General features: G+C 45.7%; 1 protein-coding gene across 1 annotated transcript in view; it reads left to right on the forward strand.

Moving 5' to 3' along the window:
- The window catches only part of HMCN1 (hemicentin 1), a 197,608-nt gene that overhangs the window by 1,551 nt on the left and 172,480 nt on the right, over nt 1-23,577 (forward strand). The window lies entirely within an intron of this gene.

Consider the following 23,577-nt stretch of genomic DNA (forward strand, 5'->3'; position numbering starts at 1 on the left):
GTATAAATGCCTTAAACCAAATGCTTGGGAACTTCAAGAAAAACTTGTCTGTGTGACTTTTGCTGCTTTGCCATCTATAAGCTTGTATATCTTCTCTCTTTTTTTTTTCTTATAGAGAGCCTTATCATTGTGGTATCAGAGCATCTTACCTCAAAATAGTCTCTCTATGTACCTTTCCTTTTCCACCTTTGGTGTAATTTTCTTTTTTCACCCTCTTTACCTTTTTGTTCTTTTATGGAACAAACTTATATGGAACTTAAATAGCATCACACCACAGAAGTAAACAGGAAGGGAAGGATTTTGGTCACATGTAGAGCCTAGAACTCTTCATCCTTCTGGAAAAGAGAGTTGTTAGATCTCCTTGGAACTCTTTTTCCTTGGATGGGGTAGAAGGTCATGAGGATGTGTTGGGAGTGTTTTGTTTAATTTTCTCTCTGTAATAGCTCTTTTTTACATCTCCACTGGAGTGATGAGAAAGGGATTCACTCTAAGAGCTGTTAGATCTCTTTGTAAGAGAGATTGGGTAAATACCCCAACCATGAGAGTAAGAAGATGAGCCTGTGTAGTGCACTTTTAGTTTGTGGATTTGTGTGGATGGTCCTTTGTTCTTGTGACCTTCAACAGAAAGAAGTCCCAGCTTTTCTGTCACGGGTAGTCCTAACACTCAGCTTTCATCACAGGCCACTTCAAACTATTTCAACAGCTTTTTCATCCCACATTGTTTCATCCAGTTTTTCTTCTGCACATTGTCTCATTTTCAGTCCTTTTTTCCCCTCATCCTTCTCATTCTTGCTCCCACTGTCTCTCCAGGATCTTTGCTTCTGTTCCAGAGTGATTCCTTTAACTGTGCTTTGCTGTACCACTTCTCCTTGCTCTGTACAGACATCACTAGCAACAAATCTACTGCCACCTTCCCCTGCTTGAGTCACATTTTCCCCCTCACCTCCCCCTTGCTTCCTTTCCTCCTCCCCATTGGCTGCCTTTCCACAGGAGACCCCTTTCCCTGGCAAATGTTGGCTTTCATTCAGTGAAGGAACTGAAACTTAAACCTCAGAGAGCTGACCTGTAGAGCAAAGAGCTGCTGGCAAACGTGCCTTGGTGTATCCAGTTACACCTCTCTGCATGGAAGTCCAGCTTCCCTGAGGGGGCTGTGCTTTTCAGTGTGATGGATAACTTGTGAGGTCAGCAGGCTCTTTGAAAGGGGAGAATGTACAGTTTTCAACTTCATTTTGTCCTGTTTCTAAGAAGTGTTTCTCTAGGTTTTAGAGTTGGAAGGACACACCACGGGATAGAGCAATGCACACTGCTGGCCATGTGTACCCCACACCTGAGCATGGCCAAGCCTAGACACTTGAAATGAAGATGCATGAAATGCTGTTGTGACCACTTCAGCATCTTTTTTTTGTATCTACAGAGAAGTAACTTTACTCAAAAATCTAACAAAAGCTACTGCTTTGCTTGTATTTCACAATATCTAACTAATTTACCTAGTGTTGATCTTTCTGAAGGCTGCTCAACTGAACTGATGAGCAATGAAGCTGTTTTTTTTCCCAAGCTGACTCATTATTTACTCAGTTTTTCTTTCAAAAACTCCCCAGCTGTATGTGTAGCTGCCCCATAGACAAATTCTCTTGATGTTTTTGGGATGTGCTGTGGTCCATGAGGCAAATGGAGCACAAGTCCTATGGGGAGAGGCTGAGGGAGCTGGGGTTGTTTAGCCTGGAGAAGAGGAGGCTCAGAGGTGACCTCAGCACTGTCTGGAACTCCCTGAAGGGAAGTTCTGGCCAGGTGGGGGTTGGTCTCTTCTCCCAGGCACTCAGCAATAGGACAAGGGGGCACGATGGGCTCAAGCTCTGCCAGGGGAAATTGAAGTTGGAGATCAGAAAGAAATTCTTTGCAGAGAGAGTGCTCAGGCATTGGAATGGGCTGCCCAGAGAGGGGGTGGATTCACCATCCCTGGAGATCTTTAAATGCAGATTGGACGTGGCGCTGGGTGCCATGATCTGGTAAATGAACTAGAGTTGGACCAAGGGTTGGACTCGATGATCTTGGAGGTCTTTTCCAACCCAATCGATTCTATGATTCTATGATTCTAAATGGGACTCTACAAGGGCTACAGTAATATGGTTGGAACTCAGATCCAAGGAGTTTCTCTTGGTCTAAAGGTGCCCTGATGCAGATATGCTATTTAGAGGGAATTGCAATTTAAATTTGATGTAGATTTGGCTTTTAACTCCATTGCTTTCCTAACCCATGTTGCACAGTGTACCTGACATCCCACAGGGTACAGCTGCATTATAAATAATTCGGTAACAATGTAGTTGGGCAGAATATGGAAGGATTTTTAAATAACTGAAAGTGCTGCATATTAGTGCTGCATTGAGGGACTGGAGTGTGTGCAGGGCAGGGAACGGAGCTGGGAAGGGGCTGGAGCAACAGGAGGGGCTGAGGGGGCTGGGGGGTGCTCAGCCTGGAGAAAAGGAGGCTCAGGGTGACCTTCTTGGGTCGGGCTCTGCTCCAGAGAACAGGGACAGGAGGGGAGGGAACGGCCTCAGGCTGGGCCAGGGCAGGGGCAGGCTGGATATCGGGAAAATTTTTTCATGGAAAGAGTTGTCAAGCATTGGAAGGGGCTGCCCATGGCAGTGGTACAGTCACCATCCTTGGAAGTGTTCAAAACACTTGTGGATGGCACTTGAGAACATGGTTAGTGGTGAACATGGTGGTGGTGCTGGAGTGACAGTTTACTTGATGATCTTAAAGGTCTTTTCCAACCTTAATGATTCCATGACTCTGATATGCCAACATGTTGTCTCTGAAGCTGCATTTATATGTAGTGTTTGGCCTATTGCAGTGGTGTTTTTGTGCAATAGGAACACAAGTGCATTTTTAATACCAAACCTGAGATTCTTGGCATAGAGTTATGGCCTACAGAAACAATTCATCATGGATTTCACATTCCAATACCATGGACCAGCTGGTGGGATACCGAGATCTCTGTTTTGGAAAAGCCTTTTATTTTGGATTCTGCTTTGTGAGTAAGCATGTGCTTTGACAGAATACAGGGAATGTTTTTATTGTGGTTTTTCAATGCCTAAACATGCTCACAGAAGTTTTGTAGATAATGAAAAGGGCTGTTAACAAAGAAATCTCTTGCCAGACTTGTGTTCAGTGGAAAAATGGAGGGAAAAGAAGTGTCCCAAATGAAGAAGGATTGGCACTGGAAAATTTTGTATTGGAACTAAAACTTAAAGTCAGCAAATGCTTTTGTAATTGCATGTTGTGGGTCCTGATCTCCTACTCACTCCCATTGTATCCTGTGGAAATGGGATTGTACTTGGAATGTCTTTATTTAACATCTGTGGCCAGCTTTGCAATTTTTTCTTTATGCCATTAAGGAATTTTGGAATGGAAAATAAGCCTGAGACGACAAATTCATCCCTAGTATTTTTCTGTAAAGCAAATGGAATTACAGCAGCCATAACTCACTCTGTGGGATTTAATCAAGCATTCCTTTAGTGTGAATGTCTGTGTTATGGACCAAACTCCAGTAATTAATTACAAGCAAAACTATAGGACAATACAAGCTCTGGACTTCCTGGTGCAGAGGATGATGTTTGCCTGATCACACTCTGCATGTCTGCAAATCTCTGACTGAGCCTCTCCCGACCCTCTTCTTACAAATCAGAAACACAACATTGTGTGAGCAGTGGGTAAAACATTGACACTGCTTAGTTCAGATGGGAAAACAATATTGAACTTAAGCACATAGTAAATGTATAGAAATCCTTTTTTCCCTTTGTCCTAGTTCAGCAGGAGGGACCAGCTAACCCTGTGTGGGGGTGATCAAAGCTGTGTATTCTACCCCCTCTATTCATTCCCCAAGGTCAATGGACCATTAGCAGCAGCTGCCCAGGGAGCCATTATCACTTCACACCCAGCCTGAGGGGGCGTGGCTGCCAATGGGCCATCAACAGCTCAACACCCCCTGGCTCCCAGAGTCAATCACCCATTGTGTGAGTCCCCGCCCTGGGGGAGGGACTGGGGGCTCCCTGAGGGTACATAAGTGGTGGGTAAAACCTCAGGAACCTCTCGTCGGATCCAGAGCAGCAGCAGGACCTTGACAGGAGGAGATCCCCGCTCTCACCCAGACCACAGCCCTCGCCTGCACCAACAGGTTTTTCTTTTCCTTTTGCTCTGGACTTGGGGGAACCACAGGGGTCTCAGCACAAGGGCCAACAAACCCCCTTGGGTTTGTGCCCCAGGACACTGGGTTATACTGCTGGGGTTTTGTGAGTTGAAAGCAATTTCCCTTGTGTGTCAGTGTTGTTATTGTAATATTATTATTAAATTTTAGCTCTGACTTATAATCTCTCTCGTGGTGAGTTCATTTCCCCTGCTGGTTCACCTTTAAACCAGCACACCCTTGACTCCACCTTTTTTTTTGGGGGGGGGAGGTGGGAGAGTAAAATTCTCTCCTATCATAGAGTGAAGGCAGGTAATTATTTTTAACTTTATAACCTGGAGTCTCCTTTATTTACCAGAATGGCAATGCTGTATCCATAACATGGTCAGGCTGCTGAGCCACATAGTAGCTTGGATCAAGTTCAGGAGGTCATATGAAACGTCAGGGAACGTTGGGGTTTGCAGTTTTGATGGGTTTTGTTTAGAAGTTCAGATGAAGAAACAATGTCTTTTCCAGAGGAAGAACATAAGAAATGAAAATGAATGGAATTAAAGTGTTTTCATACTTTCTGATGAAGTGTTGTGGTTCTGCAGATGGATGCTAAAGGCGAGGGGAAGCCACCCCTGTGTCCTTGCTGTGCCTACAGCTGGGGGGTGTCGTGGATGGTGTCACTCCCTTTCCTTTTCCATCCAGCTCCCCAGCAGCCCTTCTCTCACAGGCTGCCCTGCACTTTGGCATTTTCCTGTCACTTGAGGTCTTTGGCCTCAGGCTTTCCTCTCAGATTTATGGGTGTCTCAACTTCTCAGGCAAAGGCTGAATGTACATAAATCAGCTGGAGGAGTGGAATGGTCCCTCTGGTATAGCCTGAAGAAGAATTTTGTCTTCAGCATTCCCTCTGCTTCCTTTGGGGGGGGCAAGAACTGCTTCAAGACTTGGTATTAATTTTACTAAAGAACAGGAATGTGGCTGTGGAGAAACTGGGTGGCAGTAATTTTCAAAGAGGGAGGATAAATTTAAGGGAAATGTGGTATTTTGTGCTGGTGTCTGAGCTTGTCCACACTACAGAAGTGGTGCTTGTACAAAGAATGGGGGCAGCACGAGGGAAGCAGGTGCAGCTGCCCCATCCCTAGAAGTGTCCAAGGCCAGGTTGGACAGGGCTTGGAGCCACCTGTGTTGGTGGAAGGTGTCCCTACCCAGGGCAGGGGGTGGCACGGGATGAGATTTGGAGTCCTTTCAAGCCCAAACCATTCTATGATTCTATGACTGTAATGAAAAGGGAGACAGCAGGAGAGAGAGGAATACAACCCTGTATTCCTGTCCACATTCCATGGGTCTCCTTACCTTCCTCAGTAGGTAAAACTGCTTAAAACTGTTTGAAAACTGTCTAATATTTGAGCCTGACAAACTGTTATGTTGGCCAGGAGGAATAAACTGGTTGCCAGTGGAGTTTCTGGGAGCACATGTTTTGTGAACACTGGGTACTTCCCGAAATCCCATAGTTTTTATAGGATGGAAACAGAAGAATTGCCTCAACTCTGTTTGGTAAGAGTAAGGCAAGGAAAATTATGCTCTCCACTTAATTCAAATAGTTGTTTTATTTTGAGAGTTGAGTAGCTTTTATATTGTTACCAAAATTCAAAGCTGGAAAAATGCTCTAATTTAAGCAGTCTGATCTGCTTGTTCTTCTGATGCATCACAGAGTATCAGGTTAAAGCTATCACAGCTGATCTTTCAGAGTTGTTCTCTTTGGTGGCCTCAGATTTGTGAACATCCCCTCTAACAACTCTAGGATGTGTAAGGGTTTGTGGTTTTGTGGAGGTTGGTTTATTTTGGACTTCCTGAGGTCCATAGTGACAACAATAATGAGGACATGTCTAAGTTGTGAGTTCTTTGGCATTTTAGGACACACACTGTAAATGTATAACTGTTCAGTGCTATGATGGTGTGTCTGAAGACAAATGAGGAGAGCTGGGCATAATAACTGTGAATTCTGCCCTTTTGTGTGAGAACTCATGAAGTGTTGCTATTACTGTTTCACAGGTGACAATCTCAGCAGGAAATACTCAGCTTCCTTGAAGCTCAAATGCTGCTCTATTGTTACTCCTCCCAGGTTTTATTGTTGCTGTGGTCAAGTGAATGACAGATACCAATACTATGGCAGTGAACACCTCTGAGTTGTTGATAAGGATGAAGTTTAAACCACCTACAGGTATTTTCCACCTCTGAGGCTTTTGTGGTAACTGTACTGATTATGTGGGAAATGAGTTTTTGAAACTTTATTGTCACCCTTAATGAAGACATTGTGATAGCTATAAAATGAATTCCATGAGATTGCATGGATGTTTCCTTGCTCCTCTGGAAGGTTTTATCTGGGGTCCCTCTAAAAGTAGCTGTTTTATATGGATTACAGAAGACAGTAAGTATTGCCAGTGCCAGAAGCTCCAAAATCTGTGAAACAGCCAAAAGCCTGATCCAAAAGCCTGCTAAAGCATCACTTACAACTTATTTTTCTACTATCTTAACTCTGCCTGTCCAGCCTTGAAGGTGTGCACAGTGATAAACTTCCCCCCGATTCCTGAGTCTTTTTGGCAAGGGAAAGCATTTTTATCCCTGTTTTTATTTGAAGATAGAGTGGAGATTTTTTTTCCTTAGGAAAAAAGTGATAATGCCTCAAATACATAATTCTCTTCTACTTTGAATTACAAATCATCTGACATGTTACAGTTGAAACTGTTGCCTACAGAACTTAGAAGCTACCTGTTCTATTTTGCTTTGCTCTCCTCAGCTCCAAGTGGTAGTAATTCCATGGAAAGCTCTGCAGCTCGTTAGCAATGCATTCTACTGTCCCCATAATTGCTACTGATGTCATTTAGCACGTGAGCCCTGCTGTTAGCAGTGTGTGCCTTTTCCCTGGAGCTTCTGGAGTTTGCACAGAGGATGCTTCACCTCTTGTGCCCTGGGGAGAAGCCGTTGTCACAGTGCCCTTGCAAACTTTTGGTAGGTGACAGTGGGGCCAATGATTACAGAGCTTTAACTTTGCTCCAGGTTACAGAGCTTTCTGTCAGTTACTGTAAAACCTTTACATTGCTGTGACCCCTCCAGGCTCCTGGAAAACTTTCTCACCTCCCAGTACAGTGAGTTGTCCCTCATGTCACTTATTACTGTTGCATTTTTTGGAAAGTAGTAGTTAGCAAAGCGTGGGCTTTGCTGGAGGATCCCCCCGTGCTGAGGGGGGCTAGGTGGGTTCTGCAGCTCCCACTGCAGCTGCAGTTGTGTCTCCAGACCTCTGCAGTGACCTGAACCTGAGCAGAGCCACTCAGCCCTGTTCCTGGGACATCAGTGTGCAAGTGTAGGCCTGCAGCAGAAGGTACACTCATCTAAGATAACAGATAACTGGGAGCACTGGGGAGAAGGTGGGTATCTAATAGTGTATGAGCTGAATTCATAGTCCCCTGACTTAGAATGATTTATGTGGGAAAAGACCTTTAAGATCCATGAGTCCAACTGTAAACTCGACACTGCCAAGCCCACCACTAAACCATGTCCCCAGGTGCCATCTCAGTGTACTTTGAACAGGAAAGCAGAGAGAGAACAAAATAGTCTCCAAGAAACCTGTATATTGGACTCTTTGGAGTGAAAAGCTACATTATGACTAAAGAGAAGAAGAAGCATCCACAGAAAGATCTTCTCCCAGTTCCTCAACCTCTTTTTAAACAAAGAAACTCCCCCCATTCGACTTCCCCTCTTCTTTCCCCCACTCTGAATTTATTTCCCAAGAGTTAGAGCAGCTTGTGTTTCACACAGTCACAAGCAGACACCCAGTTAATCCCATTTATGGCAGGAATTGTTTCACCATAGGGCACACTGGCTACAGGTCTTGATGGGAACTCTGTGGTGTGGAAAGAGAAGAGCAGTTTCTGCTGCTGTTTGCATCTCCTGAATTGGTTTAAATGCACACAAATCAAATTCTCGCTGATGTATAAAAAGCAGATATTTGATGCAGATCCTCAGGTGTTTTCAAGCCATTAATAAGCTGTCCCTCCCCGAGACTGATATGTTCTGTCCCTTTTTCATCTGGAGAAGACAGTTCTTTTCTGAGGGTGCATGGTGAAGAAGTGAATGAAGAGGCATGAATATTGTACGCCTCTTCAGCTCACTTTAACTGAGCCAATAGTGTTTGTTGTAACATGAATTGTCAGAGAAATATAGGGAGGGGACTTGAAAAGTGGAGCAATCAGAGAGTGTTTTGATTTGAAATGCCAACCTTGCTCTTTTAGAGTGCAAGTGGTAAAGGGCACTGCTTCCCAGGGCAGTGGGAGAGCCAGAGCTCCAGGAGCACTTGGGCAACGCTCTGAGGGACAGGGTGGGATTGTTGGGTGTCTGTGCAGGGCCAGGGCTTGGACTGGATGGTCCTTGGGGGTCCCTCCCAGCTCAGGATATTCTGTGATTCTGTGACTTGAGGTCTTTGTCGTCTTTTTGTGACTTGTGCCTTACCCCCTGTGTGTGTATCAGAGGCTGCTTGGCATTTATCCTGGGGTGGATGCAGTTCAGTCAGATGAGGATCTGGATAAGCTGGATTAAGGGGTATGGAAAAGGAGCAGATATTTAATTTAGTTAATGGATTTTGAATGTGGCCTAAAGCATGACAGGAGGAACCCTTTAAACAGAGAAAGCTCTCAGATGCCAGTTGGTATATATTTCCAATCAGTGGATTGATTTTTGGCATATGCTGTGGACTGTGGTTTTGAAGGAGATGCATGCATCAGAGAAGATATTGAGAACATATGTTTTTCAGTTTGCAAATAGCAGAACAGTTTTGCTGTTGAAAGAGAGTGATGGTGTTACTTGATTGGCTCACCATGCCTTGGTAATCAGCAGTTTTGTGAGAAGAAATAGGATGGATTTAATGACTTGGGCTCTGGTCTGGCTGCTTTACATGCTTTTGTTACTCCAGCCAGAGAGAATGTGTTTTACCCCTCAGTTACACTGTTCACTATAATGTGTTTTCTGTAACTATTGCCAGTTTAGGATTTCCTGGTTGAGGTGTGTTGCTCCCCGACTTGATTCATGGGATCCTCCAGTGATGCCAGTAGTGAATTCATGCTGTGCAGTTGTTGGTGGTGACCTCTGGGTCCAAGATGAGTATTTTGCAGTGTTACATTTTCAAGTGGGATCAGAGTGGTTTAGGCCAGGCATACCCCTTTGTGGTCTGTGGTTAAACTTCTCTTGTGACCTTTTGAAGAACACGTGCAAGCTATTCTTTGGTAACTGTAGATGTGAGCTGGGCTTTTCCCTGGTTTTGCCAGAGGAGAAGCACAATATTCATGTTCCTGAAGCACTTGAATGGGATTGTATTAGGTCAAGATGAAGCCATGGCACTAAGGACAGGATTAATCCCATTTCACTTCAGGCACTTAACTGAAGACCCTCAGCTGAGAGACTGGTGACCCAAATGCTCTTTCTGTAAATCAGAAAATGAAACTGGCACCTTAACAAGTGATTACCCAGTGAATCTCAAAATACTCTGCAGAGATCTCATTTGCTTTCACTGGCTACAGGGGGAGGAAAGGTTAGGTCAGTCAAAGCCCTGAATTTGGCAGGTCTGAAGTTAATTGAGAGGCCTTCCAGCATTTTCCTGCACTGGGGCTGGCTCTCCAGTTAGTCCCTGAGGTTTGTTTCACACACAGGTTTTCACCCTACCCTACCAAGTGCTCCCAGGGGGGAATAGGTTGTTCCCTCTCTGGGTTGTGCTCCCTGGCTCTGATGGGCAGCTGAAGGGCATCCCCTGGTAGGGCAGCCCCAGCACCCCTCTGAGGACTCCTGCAAGCCTGCTTGGCCAAGGGGGTTGGCAAGGGGATGATGTGGCTCCTCAGAATGTCTTACACCTCATTTGCCCTTTCCACAGATTGCTTGCAAGGTTTGACCCTTGGGTGTTTGGGAGAGACTATTCTGTGTCAGCTCAAGGAATACCACTGGCAGCTCTGAGGCTGATAATCCCATGGGACAAGCCCCAGCCTGGGGCTGGGATGCACATTGTTGCTGTGTATTGCAAATGTAAACAGGCTGTGTGTGTTTATGCAGATATGTTAACTTATTGTTCTGTGTCCCGTGTGCTCTTCCATCTTAATTTTCTTTGGCATCCTTGGTACTGCTCTTCACTGTGTGCACTTTTCCAGCTCTGCTCCGTTTGTAGTCCTTTTCCTGAAACATTCTTAGCCACAGATTTCAGCCAGCAGAGCATTACTGGTCAAATATATGCATGTGTGCAAGTGACACGTTCCCAGACCATGAGCCAGCACTGCAAACACCACATGCAGCCAGAGAGAGTTGGGAGGGTTGAATTTATTCTCAGTAATGGTCCTGTTGGTGGTCTCATCTATTCTCTCTGGAATAGCAGCTTCCCTACCATATGCTCTTGGGAATACAGCAGTTACTGTGTGATACAGGTATAATGAATGAATAGGATACAGCTTTAAAAGCCAGTTTCATGTAGCCTGAAACACAGTGGAGCCAAATTCCCAATATCAACTTTACAGAATAAATGCCAATCAGCTTGTTCTGCAATGAGATGTAACCAAAGCAAAATGGGACCCCAGTTCTCAGCCTGGAAAAACCTTGGTGGAGTGGGGTGAGTGGGGGTGGGTTTGCAGCATGAAATGGGAATAAAGGAATGTCTTGTGTTGCTGTAGTTCCTGTGTTTGCTCGGGAGAGCAGCTCTGAGCTGTGGCTATAGGTTACTGCTGGATTCCTGCCAGCTTGTTTCAATCAGATTCCTAACCCTGGGGGCTGGAGGGGCAGCAGGAAGCCATTGGAATTTTCATGCCTTGGACACCAGTGTGTTTTCATGAGCTGAAGTGAAGTGTCTCTGGGGATGCTGAATATCACTGAAACATTTCCTGAGTTCTCTTAAGCTCTACAATGGTATGTCCGAGTCTGTTTTCCAAAGTATGGAGCTTTTTGTTTAGTTAGTGGGGTTTTAGTTAGTTCATGGGACCAGTATGCTTTTGCACTTGGATTTTGTTGAAGAACAGAAGAAGAGCAGGAAAGCTGTGCAGGAAAAATGAAGTGCTCTGCCTTAGAACATCTAGGAATGTTATGTTTCTTTAATGTCCCCATATTCATTTATATATCTGTTTACTAAAAATCCTCCTAAGACTGTGACTTTCCAGCTGCTGTGTCTGAGCCAGGGTTTTAAGCTGTGAATAGGTGCAATAGTTGGGCAAGCACATGGTTTTAGGTAAAAGGCAATAGCTGAGCCCCCAGGCAGAGAGACTGCTGCCAATCCTTGGGCAGATCACTTTGAGTTGTGGCTCTTCTTTCCTATTTCCTGTTACTTACACCAACACAACAGTGGTGTGGTTTTAATTACAGATCTTTAGCATCCCTGTGCTCAGCTCTCCTGTACCAGAGTCTGAGGACCAGAGGCAGTGCTAGAACCCAGCATGTGGCACAGGCCAGGCCAGGCCCCAGCACTGCCCTGGCACCCTGCAGAACCCAGACATGCTGTGCACTGGTCGGGGTAACATTTAGACTGCTCTCCTACAGTGTTTGCAGAACATAAAGAGATGCTTAGGCAGTAGAGTTTGTCCAGGACTGTTGCTTCCTGGTTTAACAACATAGTACTTAGAACCTACCTCTTGGTGTCTTAGGGCATTCAGATGTCTCTGTGATTGATTTGAGGTTCTTTCTTTGGTGTCTTGGGTTTTTTTGCTTGCTTTGTTTTGATCATGTCTTTCCCTTTTTAAATTTTACATAAGCTGAACCAAAGCACAGGGAATTCATGTGACTTACCCCTGAGTCACAGTTCTCTGTGTTAACCACAAAACCACAAATCACTTTTTTTGTCCCTGAAATGTTTATTCCTTCTTTTCCTTTCTTTCCTCATGGGTTGGACTTCCACATATTTTTATCTTCTTTGTCTCTGCGTTCAGCTCATCTCATCCTCAGAATTTCCATTGACCCTTTTCCCTCAGAGGTTCAGTGTCCCTTCTCAGCACCCCCCCTCCTGTATCTCAAGATTTCTTGGCAGTCTGGAGTATGTTTTGCATATACAGACTGGATCCTGGTGATGAAGTATGTTGGTGCTAAAGGCACTATATGCTCTTACTCTGAAAGAAGTGCTGTGTTAGCCACAAAAAGGTTTGTACAGGAGAACATAAAATCACAGAATGGTTTGAGTTGAAAGGGACCTTAAAGACCATCTTGTGCCAACTCGCTGCCATGAGCAGGGACACCTTTCACTAGACCAGGTTGCTCCAAGTCCCACTTGTCCTGTCCCTCCATCCCTTGTCCAAAATCCCTCTTCTGCTCTCCTGGAGATGCTTTAGGCACTGGGAAGGGCTCTCAGGTCTTCTCTTCTCCAGGTGAACCCCTTCAGCTCTCCCAGTCTGGCTCCAGAGGGGCTCCAGCCCTGGAGCATCACTGTGGCCTCCTCTGGACATGCTGCAGCAGCTCCATGTCCTTCTTGTGCTGAGGACCCCAGGGCTGGACACAGTGCTTCAGGTGGGGTCTCATGAGAGCAGAGCAGGGGCAGAATGCCCTGTCTCAGCCTGCTGTGGGATGTTTGCCTCAGCCCAAAGGAGGACACATCTCACTCACGCTTCACGTATTGGCCATGCAAGTGAGTACACCTGGAGGGTTTGTTCTGGGTCGGAACTGAACTAACTGACCCTGGTATTTTGTTCTCTCAAATGCTGCTGAATTTGTTGACACACGTTTTCTTACAGTTGTAGATGCAGTGGACAGAATACTGGATGTCTGCACTGCAAGCTGTTTCCCTCTCCTCTAAGGTTGTGGCCTTTGATCCTGAGCCACGAGTGCTGCTTCCCAAATCCAGGTTCATTCCCTCATGGTCCAGATTGACAGAGGCTGCTGGAGCTCTCTGAGTTCATAGACTTGGTTAGGGTGTTCATGAACCCCTTTGATGCCAAGGGAAGGAGGGGACAGCTTTGCTGGCATGGTCCTGCAGAGCAAGGCTGGCAGTGGGTTCAGCTGGCATAGCTGCAGTGGGAAGGGAAGGAGTGTCCCTGGTGCTAATGAACTGGAAGGGTTGAGTTATGTGGGCTTGGGATCTCTGTGTGTGAATCTGAACAGTCTCTGTGAATGCTGACAGGGGGGAAAATGGAGCTGCTTTGTGTGTCAGGCTTTGTTGTAAACATTCCCACTGTGGCTTACGCTTAGGGTGTGAAAAGTGGGGATCGTGGCACTGCTGTTAACAGTTGGCCTTTTCCCCACCCTTGCAAGTTGAGTTCAATGTCATTCTGTTACCTAAAGTGAGCCATGGTATAGAGAGACAAAAATAACCTGGGTTGGCTAAATGGCAATTGAATGAATTTGGCAATTTGACCACACCAGTTTTACCAATCTATTATTGCCTTGGTGGTTTGGCACAGTCACCTGTTGTGACACCTGCCTGTGACTGGGAGTTTTCTTAGAGGGAAGGCACAGAAATACTCCCCAGTGTTAGAGGTGTATGGAAGGTTATGAAGATGGAGCTCTTGCTTAGCAAGTGGTAAGAGAGTGAATTCTTATGTGGAAAGGATAGGAGGGAAGCAACTGAAGAGATGCTGTTGCATTCCTGGCTCATGGGGGTGAGTCTTGGTTCATCTCAAACCATACTCTTTACAAAAGAAGCAAATAAGAAAAGCCCTGCATAAGTGAAGCATGTTTTGAATTAACTCTTTAATTTTATAAATCTTGTTTAGAGGTAGATTTGAAGTACATAAACCCATTCAAACTGTGGAGAATTTCAGCCATGGATATTTATGGGATGACTCAAGCCCATTTCACCCTTTGTGTTGTAGCTACGTAGTGTTAAACAGTTTCTTGGTTACTTGCAATAAAGTGTCCCATTGTGCAGATATGTAAACCTTTTTTCCCATTTTGATATTCTGTCTCATTGAACAGGTTTTGGTCTTGGTTAACATGGAGTAAATCCAGAATAATTCCATTACAGTCAGTGATGTTAGTTTGGATTTACACCAGTATGACTGAGCTCAGAGTCTGGCTTTGGTTGTCCGCCTTCTTAATTTGCTCAATATTACATCTTTCCCAAATATCCTTTCTCATCTCCTCTTCAGACCTTGCTGGCTCCTCCTATTTCCCCAGATTCCAAGAGTAACAACATAGGTGAAGTTTACTTGATGAAAGATTGTTTAAGCAGGGTCTGGTTTTTATTAGCTCAGCTGGTTTTCATTTTTCCAGCCCTGTTTGAAGTCTCCTTGTGCTCAGGCTGGAGTCTGGATCCATCATGTGCTTCCTACTTGACTCAGTTTTGTCCATTAGAAGTGCACTGTTTTAAATTACAGGGTGCTCCCCGACGTTATCCTTCAGTAAAAACTGTGGGCCTCAGAGACATTTCAAAGCAGTTTTTAACTCCAAAGATCAGAAAAAGAAAAATAATTGTGCCTTAGGGCATTAATGCTAATCAGCAACATAACATGCTTGGAAGGGCTTAGTTAAATGTGAGATGTGACTTCGGAGAATGAGAGGAATTAAATTTTTCCTTGGTTTGTTGATATTTCCTTTGTAGAAGTGTACTCTGAACTTTGTTGATATTTCCTTTGTAGAAGAGTTCTCTGAACTTCCTTACAGAGCATTCTAATTTACCATGTGTGAGAGACATCTGGAATTTCATCTGGGTTATTCTGTTGGTTAAATCGAGTTTGCCATTCTGGTTTGAAGTTTGGACAGCTCTATCTGTGTTTATGTAGTTCAGCTGACACACTGCGGTCTGGGGCCTCATAATCAGGCCAGAATTTAATCCCTAACATTTGTATTAATGACTTTGCATTTGGACTTCTGCTGGGACAGTATCTCTATGTTCATATGAAGATAAATATTCCTCCCCAGGGTATCCAGCTCTTGCTCTGGGGATAAAGAAGGGATGGGAGATGGGAATGTGCTGGCTTAAAGGTGAACCAGCAGGGGAAATGAACTCACCACGAGAGAGACTATAAGTCAGACCTAAAATTTAATAATAATATTACAATAACAACACTGACACACAAGGGAAATTGCTTTCAACTCACAAAACCCCAGCAGTATAACCCAGTGTCCTGGGGCACAAACCCAAGGGGGTTTGTTTGCCCTTGTGCTGAGACCCCTGTGGTTCCCCCAAGTCCAGAGCAAAAGGAAAAGAAAAACCTGTTGGTGCAGGTGAGGGCTGTGGTCTGGGCAAGAGCGGGGATCTCCTCCTGTTGAGGTCCTGCTGCTGCTCTGGATCCAACGAGAGGTTCCCAAGGTCTTCTTACCCACCACTTATGTACCCTCAGGGAGCACTCAGTCCCTCCCCCTGGGCGGGGACTCACCCAATGGGTGATTAACTCTGGAAGCCACAGGGTGTTGAACTGTTGATGGCCCATTAGCAGCTCCGCCCCCCTCAGGCTGGGTGTGAAGTGATAATGGCTCCCTGGGCAGCTGCTGCTAATGGCCCATTGTCCTTGGGGAATGAATAGAGGGGGTAGAATACACAGCTTTGATCACCCCCACACAGGGTTAGCTGGTCCCTCCTGCTGAACTGGGACAGGGAAACACCACCCCCTTCACAGTTTGGAGACCTCAGGCACAAAGTCTGTTTGTACTTCAGCAAAACACTTAAGAATGCTTTTATATATATTGTTGATTTTGATACCATTTTCATATATGCTTGAGCATTTTCCTGAGAGAGGCCTGAAGATTTGTTTCTGGCAGCAAAGAGGGTCTCTTGCAGAACTGGTGATTTAAACCTGAGTGATCCTGTCTTGGTCATTTGGATGCTGTTTTGTACTGCAGACTCCTGATCCAGAGCTTCAGGAAAGGCTGGATCACTGTTCATATCTGTACCTGAATGTCTCCTGAATTCCATGGAATGACAGTCTTCACCATGGCTGTTCCAGGGGGCACTTTGCATGAACAGGTGGTTGGTCCTGCACAACAGACTGTTGCTCGAAGGGTTGGTGATGCCCTCACAGTCTTTGTTTCATGGCATTAGTGCTCAAGAGATTTATCCTGACTCTTAATGGATGCGGGAGTTTCATGTTAGTTTGTGAATGTCTTCAAAAGTGGCATGTTTTTGTTGTGGTTTTGTGTGTAATGGGGGTGAAATGGGCAGTGGAAGGCTCAGTGTGGAGTGGCTGAGTGGCTGCCCCCCTGGTCTGGCTGCCTGTGAAGGGCATCGGGCACGAGGTGGGCACTGCAGGGTGGGCCAGCAGGAACAGGCAGCACACCAGGACAAAGGCAGGATCCAGCCTACAAGGGCAGGGTGGAAGACAGGCTGAGAGCTGGGGATGTTCATCCTGGAGAAGAGAAAGGTCTGGGGAGACCTGAGAGCCCCATCCAGAGCCTAAAGGGGCTCCAGGGGAGTTGGAGAGGGACTGGGGACAGGGGATGGAAGGACAGGACACAGGGAATGGCTTCCCACTGCCAGAGGGCAGGGATAGATTGGATATTGGGAAGAAATCCTTCCCTGGGAGGGTGGGCAGGCCCTGGCACAGGTGCCCAGAGAAGCTGTGGCTGCCCCATCCCTGGGAGTGTCCAAGGCCAGGTTGGACAAGGCTTGGAGCACCCTGGGCTGGTGGGAGGTGTCCCTGCCCATGGCACTGCATGGGCTTTTATGTGCCTTCCCACCTAAACCATTCCATGATTCCATGGTGTTCAGTGGTGGCATCCTGAGTTCCTACACTTGGCTGCAGCAGCTCAGGAATTAGCACTCACTTTTCACTGGAGTTGACTCCCCAGGGGAGTGGCTACCACTTAAAATACCCAAGTGAGAGCTGTCAATGTGCGTTTGGAAGCACCTGCGTGTTCAGAGTGTGAGTTTTCTCAGGGTCTGCATTGTGTTTGGAAGAAAATATGCTTTTGATTGATCTACACCAACAGTGTAAGTCAGGTAGTAGCATTGATTTTTGGAGCTTGATGGCTTTATGGTCATAGATCCAAATTCCCCAGAGGAGAAATCTTTGTGGTCTGTGTTGTATAAACAGTTTAGTGCAAACAGTCATCATGGTAAATGTTTCCCTTTTTAAACTGTAATAAGTCTTGGAGAGTAATTTTGGTAATTATTTAGCATTGATTATTTTATTTCCTTGTGAGAGTTCCATGTTTTTCCAGTAGTCAGCTGAGTACTTTCCAGTCTGGCTGGACTAGGTGAAATTGAGAAATACAGGGTTCAAGACAAATCAGTTAGTCTAAATTAATTTCTGTCTAAACCTAAACAGTGGCATTATTTCAAACAAATTTTACAAGATGAGCAAACAGAAAACAAGGTTCTGCATGATGTATTCCTGTGGAACTGATCTAAGTTATCCTCATGTGAAAGGAGAAGACTGTTTTGTTTAGGGTAAAAAAGTTAATGTTCTCATCTTCTTTCCCTCCTCACATCTGCTTTTTGAATTAGTTTGGAGCACACTTGCATTTTTACACTAGTAGAACTCAGTGGAATTTTATAACCCACAGATAATACTTAATGTTTCCCTCTCTTCCACAGCTTCCTAAAAACTACTGAACACTCAAACCTGCATGGAGAGCAGAAATGTTCTCATGATTTTTTTTCCCTTCTTCCAAAGCCACGAAACAACTTTCCTGTAGCCTTTAAGCTGCTGTAGTGCTCAGGCCCATTTGGGATGTGCCATGTGCCAGGGCAGGGAGCCCGTGCAGAGGGTGGCACAGCTGTGCAGTGCCCAGGACTGGGTGGGGGCTGTGCAGGCAGCGTGGGCAGAGCTGGGAGGATGAGCAGCTCCCCTGCTAAGCTCTTGTGGATCTTGCTGTGATGAGCTGCCTGGAGTAACTGCTTGTGCAGAGGAGTTGGCAAAAGGCTGTTTGCAAGGGAACTGCCAGTGGAAAGGGAACAAATGCCACTTGTGGGACTCACTGATGTGCTGCTTTTGTGAGCTGGGCTTTGTGGCGTTCAATCCAACTTCTTGTGACACTTCTCAAGGTTCCATTCTCAGTTTGGCCCGAGCCAAACCTGCAAGCAGTGAAGGCACTGCCCTGTAGTGCTGCTTGAGGTCAGCAAAGGTGTCCTACTTCAGCAGGAGGGACCAGCTAACCCTGTGTGGGGGTGATCAAAGCTGTGTATTCTACCCCCTCTATTCATTCCCCAAGGACAATGGGCCATTAGCAGCAGCTGCCCAGGGAGTCATTGGCACCTTCACACCCAGCCTGGGGGGGGCGGAGCTGCTAATGGGCCATCAACAGTTCAACACCCCCTGGCTCCCAGAGTTAATCACCCATTGGGTGAGTCCCCGCCCAGGGGGAGGGACTGAGAGCTCCCTGAGAGTACATAAGTGGTGGGTAAGAAGACCTGGGGAACTTCACGTTGGATCCAGAGCAGGAGCAGGACCTTGACAGGAGGAGATCCCCGCTCTCGCCCAGACCACAGCCCTCGCCTGCACCAACAGGTTTTTCTTTCCTTTTGCTCTGGACTTGGAGGAACCACAGGGGTCTCAGCACAAGGGCAAACAAACCCCCTTGGGTTTGTGCCCCAGGACACTGGGTTATACTGCTGGGGTTTTGTGAGTTGAAAGCAATTTCCCTTGTGTGTCAGTGTTGTTATTGTAATATTATTATTAAATTTTAGCTCTGACTTATAATCTCTCTCGTGGTGAGTTCATTTCCCCTGCTGGTTCACCTTTAAACCAGGACAAAAGGCTCTTGCCCTGCCTGCTCAGGGGTAACAGCTGCACTGAGACCTGTTTGCTTTTTGCTTTGGAGTCCAAAGCACTGGTAGTCTATTCACCTTTAATCCATGCAGTTTGTTAAATCCTTCCAGCGCATCATAGAATTATAGACTCATAGAGTCCCAGAATAGTTTGGCTTGGAAGGACTTTAAAGATCGCCTTCCAACACCCCTGCCATGGGCAGGGACACCTCCCACCAGCCCAGGTTGTTCCAAGCCCTGTCCAACCTGGCCTTGGACACTCCCAGGGGCAGCCACAGTCTCTCTGGGCAAGTCCTTCAGCTTAATAGGGCAGCATCATCTGCCTCAAAATCTTCTCATACCCTGGAGGGTTTAGGTGGAATCTGGAGGAGGATGAAGAAAGTCCCTGAGGAGCTTTTAGGATGCTGAGTCCTGCGTGGAGTCAAGTCACACTGAGACAAGTGACGTGCCCTGTGTGCTTGGCTGAGCTGCTGGTGATGAAACACCAGAGCTGCTGTTTCACTGCTGCCAAAACAGCCTGAAATGGGTACTTTGCAAATGACTCCCTTCCAGTGTTGGGGTCTTTCAGGTGTTTCTCAGTTGATGTTTAAAACTGTGTTGTTACACAGGATGGGAGGAAACATCCTTACGGTGCACCAGAGAAGGTTTAGATTGGATAGTGGGAAGATTTCTTCACTCAGAGGATTGTCAAGGACTGGAACAGGGTGTCCAGGAAGTGTCACCATCCCTGGAGAGGTTTAAAAGATGTGTGGATGTGGCACTTGGGGACAGGGTCTAGTGGTGGGCTTTGCACTGCTGTGGGAATGGTTGGACTCAATGATCTTGGAGGTCTTTTCCAGCCAAAATGGTTCCATGATTTTCTGTTATGAGGTGTTTTGCTATCTGTCTGAGATCTTGGCTTTATACAACAACAGACTGTGGGCAGAAGTGATGGTTGGACCTGAAATGGGGGATTGTTTATGTAAGGCAGAGAATGTGCAGATTCTCTTTCCAAAGTGGTAAGTAAACATGTCTGTCTTGCAGCCAGACCTTCAGCAGCAGAGTTGGAGACTTCTGTTCAACAGCATTCATTTAACAAAGTTTCATTCTCAGAGATTAATTGTGTGACTGCTGTGGGGAGAAGTTCTGGTTTCCAGTTCTTCTGCCAGACGAAAGCCACAAAGTCAGTGCGGTGCTGCAGAGTGGGGAGAACCTCTTGTGGCTTCCCAGGTGTTGCAGATGGCTGTCAGTGGCCGCCCTGGGAGCTGCAGCCTGTCTCAGTGAAGGAGGGCTGAGCTGGGAAGGACCAGAGGCAAGGCATTCCCACCAGTTTGGCCAGTGGAGAGGAAGGAGCCCCCCAGAGCGCTGTGCCCCTGAGCTGTGGTGGCACTCTGGGGACACTCCTCAGCCTGGCGGGGACTCCCTCCCCTTGCCCGTGCTGTGGGGAACATTCCAGTTTCTCAGCCTTGGGTCCCCAAGTTCTGCTAGAAGTTTTTCCCTCACTTGAATGATTTCTGCTGCTTCAAAGTGTTTTTCTTGGTGCCTTTTAGAAAATGACACAATTACAAATGATACAGGCAAAAGTGAGGGGATGTGAGAGAGCTGCTTCCAGCTGACTCGCCAGTTACCAAAGTAAACAGTGCTCTAATGAAGCTTTGGAGAGGCTTATCTGGCCATGAAAAACTTGCTCTATCTTTCCTTTTAAATTGGCATTTAAATCCAAACCACATATTTTTAAAAATAGAACTGACATGTTTCAGTCTCCTCTTCTGCCCGGGTTGGCTCTGCCAGATAAACTGTTTTGCAGTCTTAATTTCTGCAGCTTTTTCCCAGCACCATCTTGTACAATAGAATCCTGCAGCAGCCCAGGTTGGAAGGTGCCTCAAGCTGTCATCTGGTCCCACCTCTCTAACAGAGCCTCAGTAGGAGTAAGAAATGTGTCTGTTAGATAGAAATAGAAAATGGATATTTACAGTCTTCACTGTTAAAATTAATAACAGATTTTTAAAGGACCAGGAAGTTCACTTGAACTTGGTACACCAGTAACTGCCTTTCTTTGAACATCTTTAAATAGATGCTTTAATTTCAACTAATCCATGTCTCTTTATTCACAGCAGTATTTGAGGCATCACTGGACCCTTGTTAGAGCCCTGGGAATAATATTCCCAACTGGATATTGTCAGAGTGAATAATTGGTGTATACAGGCAGTGTTATCTGCTGCAGCATTCCATGTTTCCATGTTCTGTCAGCTGCACATGGATTAATTCTGTGAAGTGGAGCCTTAGTTAGAGTGATGCATGAGATTTGAATTTACAGTTGTAATGCCTGAAAGGACACAGTTTGGGTTTCTAATGGTTTTACACTGGTAATCCTTTAGCAATTTGTTTTATACTGGAATGCTTGGAGGGAAGCTGGGACCTACTCTAATTGAAATCAATAAAAACTCTGTCATTTACTTGGAAAGAAAGCCAATGCATTTTTAGTAGTACAAAGGGGGGGAAAGGCTATTTTAGGTACAGAGTAACCTCATACAGAATATCTGACTTTTGTACTGAACATGAAACTTCTTCCTCTCAGCAGCTGGCCTCAGATTACTTGATTTTTGTTATATTTGGAAATCTCCATTCTCAGAGGATGGCAGCTGGATATATCCTGAAGCCCTTTATAGTATTGAAATGATGATGTTCATGCATATGTATGTGTATTTGTGCACACATATGGGGTCATCTCCTAGAATGTTGGTTTTATTCTCCTAGAATTTTCTAAAAGAAAACTTTTTTTTCTTTCTTTGTGTTCTGTTCAGAGACCAGTGGCTTGGTATGAAAACTGAGGAGAATCTGTTTAGTAGTGTTTGAATTATGCAAGTGTAGGTAGGTCTGTGGTTAGTGTCTCACTATCTTTTTTTCTTGTTGAGGGCTAATTATGTGTTTTGCTGTAATTTTCTGAGCAAAATTTAATTAAATAGCTTTTCAAGGGTTGTGTCTGGCATTTGAAGGAGTTTTAGCTCAGTCTTTACATTTTTGTGTTTCTCTTACCCTCTGTGGATGAAAAAAAACCCCAGACTTACCACAGTGTGTGTGAACTTTGTGTGCAACAGTTGTGCTTTGTCCCAGGTCATGTAACTCCCTCTTGTCAAAGGAGCCTCCTGTTGAAACATGATTAACCACATTGCATGTGGTATTCAGATGGAGGGCCACTGACATTATCAGAGGATGGAGAAGCTCTGCTGGGAGCAGAGACTGAGAGCTGGGATTGTCCAGCCTCGAGAAGAGAAGCTTTGGGGTGACCTGATTGTGGCCTTCCAGTACCCGAAGACGCTACAAGAAAGATGGAGAGAGACTACTGATAAGGGTCTGGAGCAGCAGGACAAGGGAATGGCTTCCCACTGCCAGAGGGCAGGGTGAGATGGGATATTGGGAAGGAATCCTTCCCTGTGAGGGTGGGCAGGCCCTGGCACAGGTGCCCAGAGAAGCTGTTGCTGCCCCATCCCTGGAAGTGTCCAAGGCCAGGTTGGACAGGGCTTGGAGCAACCTGGGCTGGTGGGAGGTGTCCCTGCCCATGGCAGGGTGGGACTGGATGGGCTTTAAGGTCCCTTCCTATCCAAACCTATGATTCTATGATGATTTTTAAAAAAATTACCTTTTACCATGTGAAGGCATGACCACAACATAGGCCTGTTAAAGAGCAGCATAGGATTAACATGGGAAGGTACTCTGGGAAGTCCTTGTTCCTGTGGTTCCGTGGCAGTGTTCAGCACTGATGGATTAGTGCAGTGGTCTCCATAAAGCTTGTTAGGAGAATGGCTCCTTCAAAAATACACTCACTCCTGGTTTATTAATAACCAGGAAGAAGCCCTGTGCCTGCCTTGGGATTTCACTGTGTGCTACAAGATGTGAGTGTGGAGTATTTCCCCACATCCCAGACTGAGCAGTACTGGATTGTCCTGCTCTCAGGATGCTCAAGTTGCTCTTGGTGACTTTATTTGGCTACTGGGTCCGCTTTTGTGTAGCTGTGGGTGCTGAGTGCATTAGTAATTCCATATCCTTCAGGAAAGCAATGTGGCTGCAGTTGCAGCACAAAAGAGCCAGTTGCTGTTTCAGTTTTGCTGATGTCTCATGATCAAAAAGCTGACTTGGCTTCAGTAAGGCAGCTCTCTCCAAGGATCTTCCAAGTGTCTTTGAAGGAAGTAATCTGGGAATATAATCTTCCAGGGAGCAGAAGTTTTTAATTAGTCTTTGTAACTAGACTCATCTATTCTGGAAAAATAAAACAAGCTATGATTTTTATTTTTTTTTTGCCAGTCACCCTCTGGACCCCTCTTATGGTGAAATACATTTGGGGACACGGCGGGATCCAGAGTTGCAAGAAGCAGGATGGGGAGCTTTAAGGATGAGGTTGTGGTACCCTGCAGTGCCAGGAGGCTCCCAGTGGTGGAGCTCAGATATTCCCAGCTGGCAGCGGCGTGGGCAGCAGCTCAAAATCAATCTGGGCTACATGTCACAGTAAATCAGTTCATTCTGTAGTGCAATATTAAGTATGAAATGTGAATTAAAAGTTGAGTTTTAAATCTTATTTGATTTGACTTCAGCATATTAAGGTAATTAATGGCAAAGTAGCACTGTGAAATGTGTGTTGCATTCATCCCTGCCCGATTCCTCTGTGCCAGTTCCTTATCCAGCACTGTTACAAGTGTAGAAGGAACATTGCCAAAATCCACAGGCCCAGAGATGGGACAGAAATAGACCTGGACTGAACCGGAGTTCAGTCTGGAGAAAG

This window comes from Pithys albifrons, chromosome 10, assembly GCF_047495875.1.
Source record: "Pithys albifrons albifrons isolate INPA30051 chromosome 10, PitAlb_v1, whole genome shotgun sequence".
Lineage (NCBI taxonomy): Eukaryota > Metazoa > Chordata > Aves > Passeriformes > Thamnophilidae > Pithys > Pithys albifrons.